This window comes from Salmo trutta, chromosome 24 (assembly GCF_901001165.1).
Source record: "Salmo trutta chromosome 24, fSalTru1.1, whole genome shotgun sequence".
NCBI classification, from domain to species: domain Eukaryota; kingdom Metazoa; phylum Chordata; class Actinopteri; order Salmoniformes; family Salmonidae; genus Salmo; species Salmo trutta.
In genome coordinates, this window is record NC_042980.1 from 3,148,348 (window position 1) to 3,158,347 (window position 10,000).

The 10,000-nt window shown below is 53.3% G+C and overlaps 1 non-coding gene and 1 pseudogene across 1 annotated transcript; both read left to right on the top strand.

The window, feature by feature from the left end:
- The first annotated feature begins 4,669 nt into the window (after positions 1-4,669).
- On the top strand, positions 4,670-4,845 carry LOC115161553 (uncharacterized; annotated as a pseudogene).
- A 583-nt stretch (positions 4,846-5,428) lies between these two features.
- Positions 5,429-5,545, top strand: LOC115161680 (U5 spliceosomal RNA). The gene has a single exon (XR_003869373.1). It is a non-coding gene; the product is annotated as a U5 spliceosomal RNA (small nuclear RNA).
- Positions 5,546-10,000: the final 4,455 nt, after the last annotated feature.

Genomic DNA, 10,000 nt, shown 5'->3' on the forward strand with positions numbered 1-10,000 from the left:
AGGGGCAGGATGGCTACCTCCATCCCCCTGCAATGTTCTCCCTGGGGGCTGACCGTGGGACGTTGTTTTACGCACGTCAGCCCCCGTTCTGCAGGCGTTGTATGGCCTACGGTCATATCCTCGCCTCGTGCAGCACAAAAAAGTGCAGAATTTGTGGATCTGTGGAGCACGAGGCGAGGGACTGCGACGAGCCTAAGGCGTGCCACGGGTGTGGTTCTTCTGCACACCTGTGGCGGGAGTGCCCGGCTCGTCAGAGGTCATACGCGTCTGCGGCTGGGGGGGGAGCAGGAGCGGGGGATGGGGGAAGAAGAGGAGAAGGAAGGCCATCACAGGACAAGAGGCAAGCAAGGAAAGAAGAGGAGCAAGGAGCGACAGCAGGAGGGCATGGGGAAAAAGAAGACACGGGAGCAGAAGAAGGAGAAGAGTCGAAAGGAAGAAAGGGAGTGGAGGAGCGAGAGACAGCGACAATGGAGGGAGAGGTGGTGGAGGGGGTGCCGGGGGTTGGGGAAGAGGAGGAGGGAAGGGGGGTGAGGGAGTGGGGGGACAGCAGGTCGAGCGCCCTCGTGGAAGAGATGAGAGGAATGGTGGAGGAGTTGGCGGGGAAGGGGGGTGCCCCCCCTTTACCTCCAACTCCTAGGAAGAAAGTGAAAAGGAGGGGGCGCTCGAAAAGCAGTGAGAGGGAGGGGGGGTGGAGGGGGAGGGTGTAGCCAAGAGAGGGATGGGGGAGGGAAAGGTTTCTTTGGCTTTGCTGGACTCCTTAGCCCCTCCGTTTTGGGTAGAGGGGGAATCCCAGGGCGTGGCCCAGTGCCGGGTGGCTGGGGGGGGATCTCAACTCCTCTTTGAGGAGATGGGGTCCCCTACTCTAAACCCGGATTTCTACAGGGAGAGAGGAATGGAGGGCGGTGGTGAGGAACCCAGGATGCAGAGCACTCCAAGACCAAACACCATACCTGCATCCTGGGTTGGAGAGATGGAGGAGGACGGGGGGACGTCAGGTCAGGAGAGGACCTTCCCGCCGGAGGAGAAGGAGCAGGGGAGCATCAGGTGAGCCTCCTGGTTTTTCTTTTGATTAGTTCGGGGTTTATTTTGAAGAAGAAATGGTTTTGTGTTGTGTTTTTGTAAAAATAATATATTATGTTAATTTTGTTTAGTTTAAATGTAAGGGGTTTAAGGGATTATGTTAAAAGGAGGGTGGCTTTTAGTTTTTTAGAGGGGGTGGGTTTTGATGTTTGTTTTTTACAGGAGGTTCACCTGAGGGATGGAGGGGATGTCGTGAGGTTTAGTAGGGAGTGGGATAAGGGGGAGTCAATTTGGGGTATAGGTGGGGTTCACTCTACGGGGGTGGGGATTTTGTTTGGGAATAGGGAGGTTAGAGTAGAGAGTACTTTTGTTGTAATGCAGGGGAGGGTGTTGGGGGTGGATGTCACTTTTAGGGATAGTAGGTATAGGTTAGTGGTGGTGTATGGGCCACAGGTGGCGGCAGACAGGAGGGAGATGGTGGACTGTCTGGCGCCCCTGTGTGTCACAAATAGGCACTTGGTGATAGGAGGGGATTTTAACATAGATTTAGGGTTAGCGGGGGATAGTAGTGCAGGCGCCATCACCGGGCTAATGGCTTGCCATGGCCTGGTTGATGGAGGCCTGCATACTACTCCGACAATGGCTGGTCCTACATGGCGCAACTCTCGGGGGGTTGCGCGGAGGCTCGATTACATTTTTCTATCTAGGTCTCTGGGTCAGTTGTCTGGGCGGCTGTTGCCTGTGTTCTTCTCAGATCACGACGGGGTGCTCCTGCAGGTGGGGCCGCCAGTCTGCCTCTTCGGTAGGGGGTACTGGAAATTAGATCGGGAGGTGCTGGAGGAGCAAGCTTTCGTTGACGCCTTTTTTGGTTTCTTTCGGGGGATTGAAGGCCTCCGGTCCATGTGCGAGGGGGTGTTAGAGTGGTGGGATTTAGTTAAGGTAAGGATTAGGGCTTTTATAATAGCATATTGTAAGAGGAAAAAAAGGGAGGAAAGGAGGGAGGTGGATCGTATCCAAAGGTTGATTGAACTAGAGTACGAGGCAGGCAACCTCGGCGGGTCAATTGACTGGGAGAGATCCACAGCCCTGAAGGCGCAGCTCAGGGAGCTGCAGGAGCGGAAGGCTCGAGCTTTCCTGGAGCGGGCGCATAATGGCTTTCTAGAACATAATGAGACTTGTTCCGCTATGTTCTTTAAGTCGGTTAGGGGCAGACAGAGTAGGAAGATAATGCATGGGGTGAGGAAAGAAGATGGTAGCATAGTTAGAAAACCGGAGGAAATGGTCAGGGTAACAACTGATCATTTCCGAGGTTTATTTAAAGAGAGGGTAATAGATGTAGAGCAGGTAAATGTGTTTTTAGAACACTTGTCCCGGCGACTGCCGGAGGACATTAGAGATGTGATGGAGGCTCAGATCTCCCTCGAGGAGGTTGAGAGCGCTCTCAGGAGGATGGGAAAAGGGAAGGTGCCTGGGATGGATGGGCTGCCGGCCGAGTTTTACCTCAAGTTTTGGGGTATACTTGGACCAGTGGTCCTCGAAGTCTTGAAGGCCATCCTTGAGACGGGGGTCCCGGGGGGATCAATGGTTGTCGGTGTGCTGTCACTTCTTTATAAGAAGGGGGAGGCAACTGACCTTGGCAACTGGCGGCCGTTGACCATGCTGTGCGTAGATTACAAGCTACTTGCAAAGGTTTTAGCAGACCGGTTGCGCACAGCCCTTCCCTACGTCGTCCATGAGGATCAGACGTGCGGGGTAGAGGGTCGCTCGATCAGATGGAACCTACAGTTGATCAGGGACTCCATCGCTTGGGTAGAAGATAGGGGGCTGCCTTTAATGGTAGCAGCGCTAGATCAGGCGAAAGCCTTTGATCGAGTGAATAGATCCTTTCTATTCAGGGTGTTAGGTAGATTAGGATTTGGGGAGAAGTTTATAGGATGGATCCGTACATTATATGTCGGAGCGGGGTGCCGAGTTAGCGTAAACAGTCACTTAGGTGACGTTTTTGACCTCTCGTCTGGGGTCAGGCAGGGATGCCCGCTCTCAGCTCTCCTCTTCGTTCTGTACATGGAGCCTCTGGGGGCTGCCATTAGGGCAGACACAGGGGTGGAGGGCTTGCTGATCCCTGGAAGTGGCGGTCTCCGTGTCAAGTTGACACAGTACGCCGACGACACATCCTTGCTGCTTTGCAAGGACTCGTGCCTGACAAGGTCCCTTGCCATTATTGGGGACTTCACCCGAGCGTCGGGGGCGGTTCTTAACCACGCGAAGTCTTCCGTTAAGTTTTTCGGAAGATGGAGTGGTAGGACGGATGTGCCCGGAGGGTTATCTCTCTGTAACGGGGGCCTGAGGATACTCGGGGTCCATTTTGAGACCTCCGGCTCAGCGACGCTGAACTGGAACATGGGCATCGCAGTGGTACAGAAGAAGCTAGCGATGTGGAGGGCTAGGTCGTTGTCCTTTTTAGGCAAGGTCCTGGTTCTCAAGGTGGATGTATTGCCATCTCTATTGTACTTGGCGTACATCTATCCATTGCCGGCTTGTTTGAGGAGGCATCTAGTGAGGCTGGTGTTTCAGTTCATGTGGGGTGGCAGGTACGAGTGGGTCGCCAGGGCACGCATGATCTGTCCCATCGGGGAGGGAGGTAGGGGGGTACCACATCTCCCCCTCAAGCTGGACGCCATTTTTGTTTCGTTTCTGTTGACGGAGCTTGCTCAGCCAGTACTACACCCGTCCGGTTACCTCCTGCGGGTGTTCTTCTCGTATCAGGCGAGAAGCGTAATGGTGTGGTCTAACACGGGTCCTCGGGCGGAACAGCTGCCGTGGCACTTTGGCCATGCGGCCAAGTGGTTGCGTGCGCACCCCGAGGTTGAAGTCGCCCGAGTAGGTTTAGATCACAGGCACCTGTACGAGGAGGTCAGACGGGCAGTAAGTCCGGCACCTGTGGTGGGCATCCCGGCAGTGGTCTGGGAAGGAGTGCAGGCGCGGGGTCTAGACAACAGGCTCAAGGACCTGAATTGGTTGAGCCTCCACAAGTGTTTGCCGGTGCGCTCCACCATGTACCGGCATAGCTTGGCGCGATCCCCCACCTGCCCAAGACCTTCTTGTGGCAGGGAGGAGACTGTGCGTCATGTCTTTTGGGACTGTGCCATTGCCGGAGTAGTATGGGCAAAGGCACGGGTGTTGTTAGGAAGGGTAAGAGGGGATTTTGTATTGACGTGGGCTAGGCTAGAGAGAGGTGTAGGGAGAGCGAGGGGGACGGATAGGGATAGGTTTCTGCTCTGGCTTCTCATGAGCCTCTTTAAGCGGGGGCTGTGGGAAGCCAGGCAGAACATGGTTAAGACAGGGAGAGATTGTGGGGTGGAAGGCATAGTGAGGAGGGTGGAAGGAGATCTGAGGGGGAGGATGAAGAGGGAGGAGAGGAAGTGGGGGCAGCATGCTGCCCGGGAGAGATGGAAGGGGGGATTAGGGCTGGGGTTATTTTAGATTAGGGAAGGGAAGATAGGGAAAGTTAGTGTTTAGGATGACGGGGAGGGATGATGCTCCCCTGAGTTTTGTTTGGGTTTTGTGTTGTTTTATGAATTAAAATGCCATTATTTATTTTGTAGGAAAGGTATGATTTGTAATGAATGAATGGCATAGAAGGTAATAAATTATTTTTTCTAAAAAAAAAAATCTGTTCTTATCAGTTTAATATCTGATATGTCCCCCATCGGGGGACTACATATTAAATGGATTTTTCGAACAGGGAGTCGGAAATGGGGCTTGCTCCATCCGCTCCACGCATCGACCCGGTATTGCAGTACCTCCGGGAACGGTGCAACACTTCTCTCTCATTGTCAAGGAAAAAGAAATACACAAAGCTATGTAAAACAGCTAGCAGAAGAAGAGAAGGAATGAAAAAAGAAGAATCATCCAAACTGAAACAAGGGCGAAGCCCCCTTCATGGGGTCCCCCGTTTTCCCGCCATTTTACTTAAAAAAAAAAAAAAAAAAAAACATTGGCCAGGATTGTGTGTGTGTGTGTGTGTGTGTGTCTGTGTGTGTGTGTGTCTCTGTCTGTGTGTGTGTGTGTGTGTGTGTCTGTGTGTGTGTGTGTGTGTCTCTGTGTGTGTGTGTGTGTGTGTGTGTCTCTGTGTGTGTGTGTCTGTCTGTCTGTCTCTGTTTTTGACCCCCCCAAAAAATACAATCACTTCACCAGGATTGTCTGTCTGTCTGTCTGTCTGTCTGTCTGTCTGTCTCTGTTTTTGACCCCCCCCAAAAAATACAATCACTTCACCAGGATTGTCTGTCTGTCTGTGAATTTTTACCCACAGCCCTCAAACTTGGAAGAGTGGGTTCGGGAACCACCCGCGGGCACCCGGCCTAGAGTGCACAGTGTGTGTCTCGGGCCCCGACCTCTGACTTCCATACGACTCTGGTGTCTCTTCATTACGCACAAGCCTTTCGCCTTTTACTAAAGACTTCCGTGGAGAGGAACACTTACGAGTTCAACATATTTTTGGAAGGGCTTTGCTTCTGGCAGAGCCCGGTATCTTGTTTCAAGAGAAATTGACAGAGATGACGCCGAGACTTTTTGCTCAGGCGTTTGACTTGAAGCCGGCTGACCGACCGACCCGACCGGCGTATTTTTCCACTCAAAGTAGTCGCTCGGGCAATTGAGTTCAAGCCCGACGACGACTGACGTGTTTTCCGGGCTTTGAACAAATAGTCGCACTAGGCTTAAAGAGCTAGTGACTTAAAGACGCATTAGCGACTTGTTAAAAAAAACACCCGCCTGTCACCAGGGAAGCGTCGGGTGGGGAGGAGACAACTTTTGCCAAACCGCTGAGGTCTGCCGAGACCCCCGGGGGCCCGGCGGGTGCAGGGGTCAATTTGTGGGTTATCGCTTCTCGGCCTTTTGGCTCAGATCAAGCTTGGTACCGAGGTGCCCCAAAGCCCGCTGAGTCAAAAGGTCGGAGATAGGAGGGCGGTATTTTTTGTTTTGCGGTATTGGAAATTGTTTTTCAATACTCTCTTTTCTCCACTAGCGGCTTCTTTTTTGGAAGAGAGCTTTATATCTGAGAAGATGACGAAAGATGTACCAAGAAGAACGTTCCCAGGGATTGGACTAGCGAATACAGTAAGGTTTGCATGGAGCAACAAGGAGAAGGAGCCATTCGGGAGGGAGACGTTTGGGAGAACGGTTTTGATGGGGGCATTGAAACTGGGAGTTAAAGACGTCTTTTGCCTTCAGGGAAACCCAATGGAAAAAGCTTTTGATGTTACTTTTTACACAGAGGAGATGCATCAAGATATTATGAAGAAGGTGAAGGCTTTGGGAGGCGCGGAACCCGTGCGAAATTACGAGGTCACGAGTTTGGCCAAGAGCAATTTCAGGGTGGTGACAGTGAACATATATAACCCACATGTCAAAGACGAGGAGGTAAGGGCATTTCTCGGGAGGTATATGGATAATGTCTCATCGGCAAGGCTCCTCAGGGACTCCCTGGGGTTCTGGAATGGCAGGCGGGGCTTCCAGGCACTCCTCAGGGAGGACCCTAAGGGGCAGGATGGCTACCTCCATCCCCCTGCAATGTTCTCCCTGGGGGCTGACCGTGGGACGTTGTTTTACGCACGTCAGCCCCCGTTCTGCAGGCGTTGTATGGCCTACGGTCATATCCTCGCCTCGTGCAGCACAAAAAAGTGCAGAATTTGTGGATCTGTGGAGCACGAGGCGAGGGACTGCGACGAGCCTAAGGCGTGCCACGGGTGTGGTTCTTCTGCACACCTGTGGCGGGAGTGCCCGGCTCGTCAGAGGTCATACGCGTCTGCGGCTGGGGGGGGAGCAGGAGCGGGGGATGGGGGAAGAAGAGGAGAAGGAAGGCCATCACAGGACAAGAGGCAAGCAAGGAAAGAAGAGGAGCAAGGAGCGACAGCAGGAGGGCATGGGGAAAAAGAAGACACGGGAGCAGAAGAAGGAGAAGAGTCGAAAGGAAGAAAGGGAGTGGAGGAGCGAGAGACAGCGACAATGGAGGGAGAGGTGGTGGAGGGGGTGCCGGGGGTTGGGGAAGAGGAGGAGGGAAGGGGGGTGAGGGAGTGGGGGGGACAGCAGGTCGAGCGCCCTCGTGGAAGAGATGAGAGGAATGGTGGAGGAGTTGGCGGGGAAGGGGGGTGCCCCCCCTTTACCTCCAACTCCTAGGAAGAAAGTGAAAAGGAGGGGGCGCTCGAAAAGCAGTGAGAGGGAGGGGGGGGTGGAGGGGGAGGGTGTAGCCAAGAGAGGGATGGGGGAGGGAAAGGTTTCTTTGGCTTTGCTGGACTCCTTAGCCCCTCCGTTTTGGGTAGAGGGGGAATCCCAGGGCGTGGCCCAGTGCCGGGTGGCTGGGGGGGGATCTCAACTCCTCTTTGAGGAGATGGGGTCCCCTACTCTAAACCCGGATTTCTACAGGGAGAGAGGAATGGAGGGCGGTGGTGAGGAACCCAGGATGCAGAGCACTCCAAGACCAAACACCATACCTGCATCCTGGGTTGGAGAGATGGAGGAGGACGGGGGGACGTCAGGTCAGGAGAGGACCTTCCCGCCGGAGGAGAAGGAGCAGGGGAGCATCAGGTGAGCCTCCTGGTTTTTCTTTTGATTAGTTCGGGGTTTATTTTGAAGAAGAAATGGTTTTGTGTTGTGTTTTTGTAAAAATAATATATTATGTTAATTTTGTTTAGTTTAAATGTAAGGGGTTTAAGGGATTATGTTAAAAGGAGGGTGGCTTTTAGTTTTTTAGAGGGGGTGGGTTTTGATGTTTGTTTTTTACAGGAGGTTCACCTGAGGGATGGAGGGGATGTCGTGAGGTTTAGTAGGGAGTGGGATAAGGGGGAGTCAATTTGGGGTATAGGTGGGGTTCACTCTACGGGGGTGGGGATTTTGTTTGGGAATAGGGAGGTTAGAGTAGAGAGTACTTTTGTTGTAATGCAGGGGAGGGTGTTGGGGGTGGATGTCACTTTTAGGGATAGTAGGTATAGGTTAGTGGTGGTGTATGGGCCACAGGTGGCGGCAGACAGGAGGGAGATGGTGGACTGTCTGGCGCCCCTGTGTGTCACAAATAGGCACTTGGTGATAGGAGGGGATTTTAACATAGATTTAGGGTTAGCGGGGGATAGTAGTGCAGGCGCCATCACCGGGCTAATGGCTTGCCATGGCCTGGTTGATGGAGGCCTGCATACTACTCCGACAATGGCTGGTCCTACATGGCGCAACTCTCGGGGGGTTGCGCGGAGGCTCGATTACATTTTTCTATCTAGGTCTCTGGGTCAGTTGTCTGGGCGGCTGTTGCCTGTGTTCTTCTCAGATCACGACGGGGTGCTCCTGCAGGTGGGGCCGCCAGTCTGCCTCTTCGGTAGGGGGTACTGGAAATTAGATCGGGAGGTGCTGGAGGAGCAAGCTTTCGTTGACGCCTTTTTTGGTTTCTTTCGGGGGATTGAAGGCCTCCGGTCCATGTGCGAGGGGGGTGTTAGAGTGGTGGGATTTAGTTAAGGTAAGGATTAGGGCTTTTATAATAGCATATTGTAAGAGGAAAAAAAGGGAGGAAAGGAGGGAGGTGGATCGTATCCAAAGGTTGATTGAACTAGAGTACGAGGCAGGCAACCTCGGCGGGTCAATTGACTGGGAGAGATCCACAGCCCTGAAGGCGCAGCTCAGGGAGCTGCAGGAGCGGAAGGCTCGAGCTTTCCTGGAGCGGGCGCATAATGGCTTTCTAGAACATAATGAGACTTGTTCCGCTATGTTCTTTAAGTCGGTTAGGGGCAGACAGAGTAGGAAGATAATGCATGGGGTGAGGAAAGAAGATGGTAGCATAGTTAGAAAACCGGAGGAAATGGTCAGGGTAACAACTGATCATTTCCGAGGTTTATTTAAAGAGAGGGTAATAGATGTAGAGCAGGTAAATGTGTTTTTAGAACACTTGTCCCGGCGACTGCCGGAGGACATTAGAGATGTGATGGAGGCTCAGATCTCCCTCGAGGAGGTTGAGAGCGCTCTCAGGAGGATGGGAAAAGGGAAGGTGCCTGGGATGGATGGGCTGCCGGCCGAGTTTTACCTCAAGTTTTGGGGTATACTTGGACCAGTGGTCCTCGAAGTCTTGAAGGCCATCCTTGAGACGGGGGTCCCGGGGGGATCAATGGTTGTCGGTGTGCTGTCACTTCTTTATAAGAAGGGGGAGGCAACTGACCTTGGCAACTGGCGGCCGTTGACCATGCTGTGCGTAGATTACAAGCTACTTGCAAAGGTTTTAGCAGACCGGTTGCGCACAGCCCTTCCCTACGTCGTCCATGAGGATCAGACGTGCGGGGTAGAGGGTCGCTCGATCAGATGGAACCTACAGTTGATCAGGGACTCCATCGCTTGGGTAGAAGATAGGGGGCTGCCTTTAATGGTAGCAGCGCTAGATCAGGCGAAAGCCTTTGATCGAGTGAATAGATCCTTTCTATTCAGGGTGTTAGGTAGATTAGGATTTGGGGAGAAGTTTATAGGATGGATCCGTACATTATATGTCGGAGCGGGGTGCCGAGTTAGCGTAAACAGTCACTTAGGTGACGTTTTTGACCTCTCGTCTGGGGTCAGGCAGGGATGCCCGCTCTCAGCTCTCCTCTTCGTTCTGTACATGGAGCCTCTGGGGGCTGCCATTAGGGCAGACACAGGGGTGGAGGGCTTGCTGATCCCTGGAAGTGGCGGTCTCCGTGTCAAGTTGACACAGTACGCCGACGACACATCCTTGCTGCTTTGCAAGGACTCGTGCCTGACAAGGTCCCTTGCCATTATTGGGGACTTCACCCGAGCGTCGGGGGCGGTTCTTAACCACGCGAAGTCTTCCGTTAAGTTTTTCGGAAGATGGAGTGGTAGGACGGATGTGCCCGGAGGGTTATCTCTCTGTAACGGGGGCCTGAGGATACTCGGGGTCCATTTTGAGACCTCCGGCTCAGCGACGCTGAACTGGAACATGGGCATCGCAGTGGTA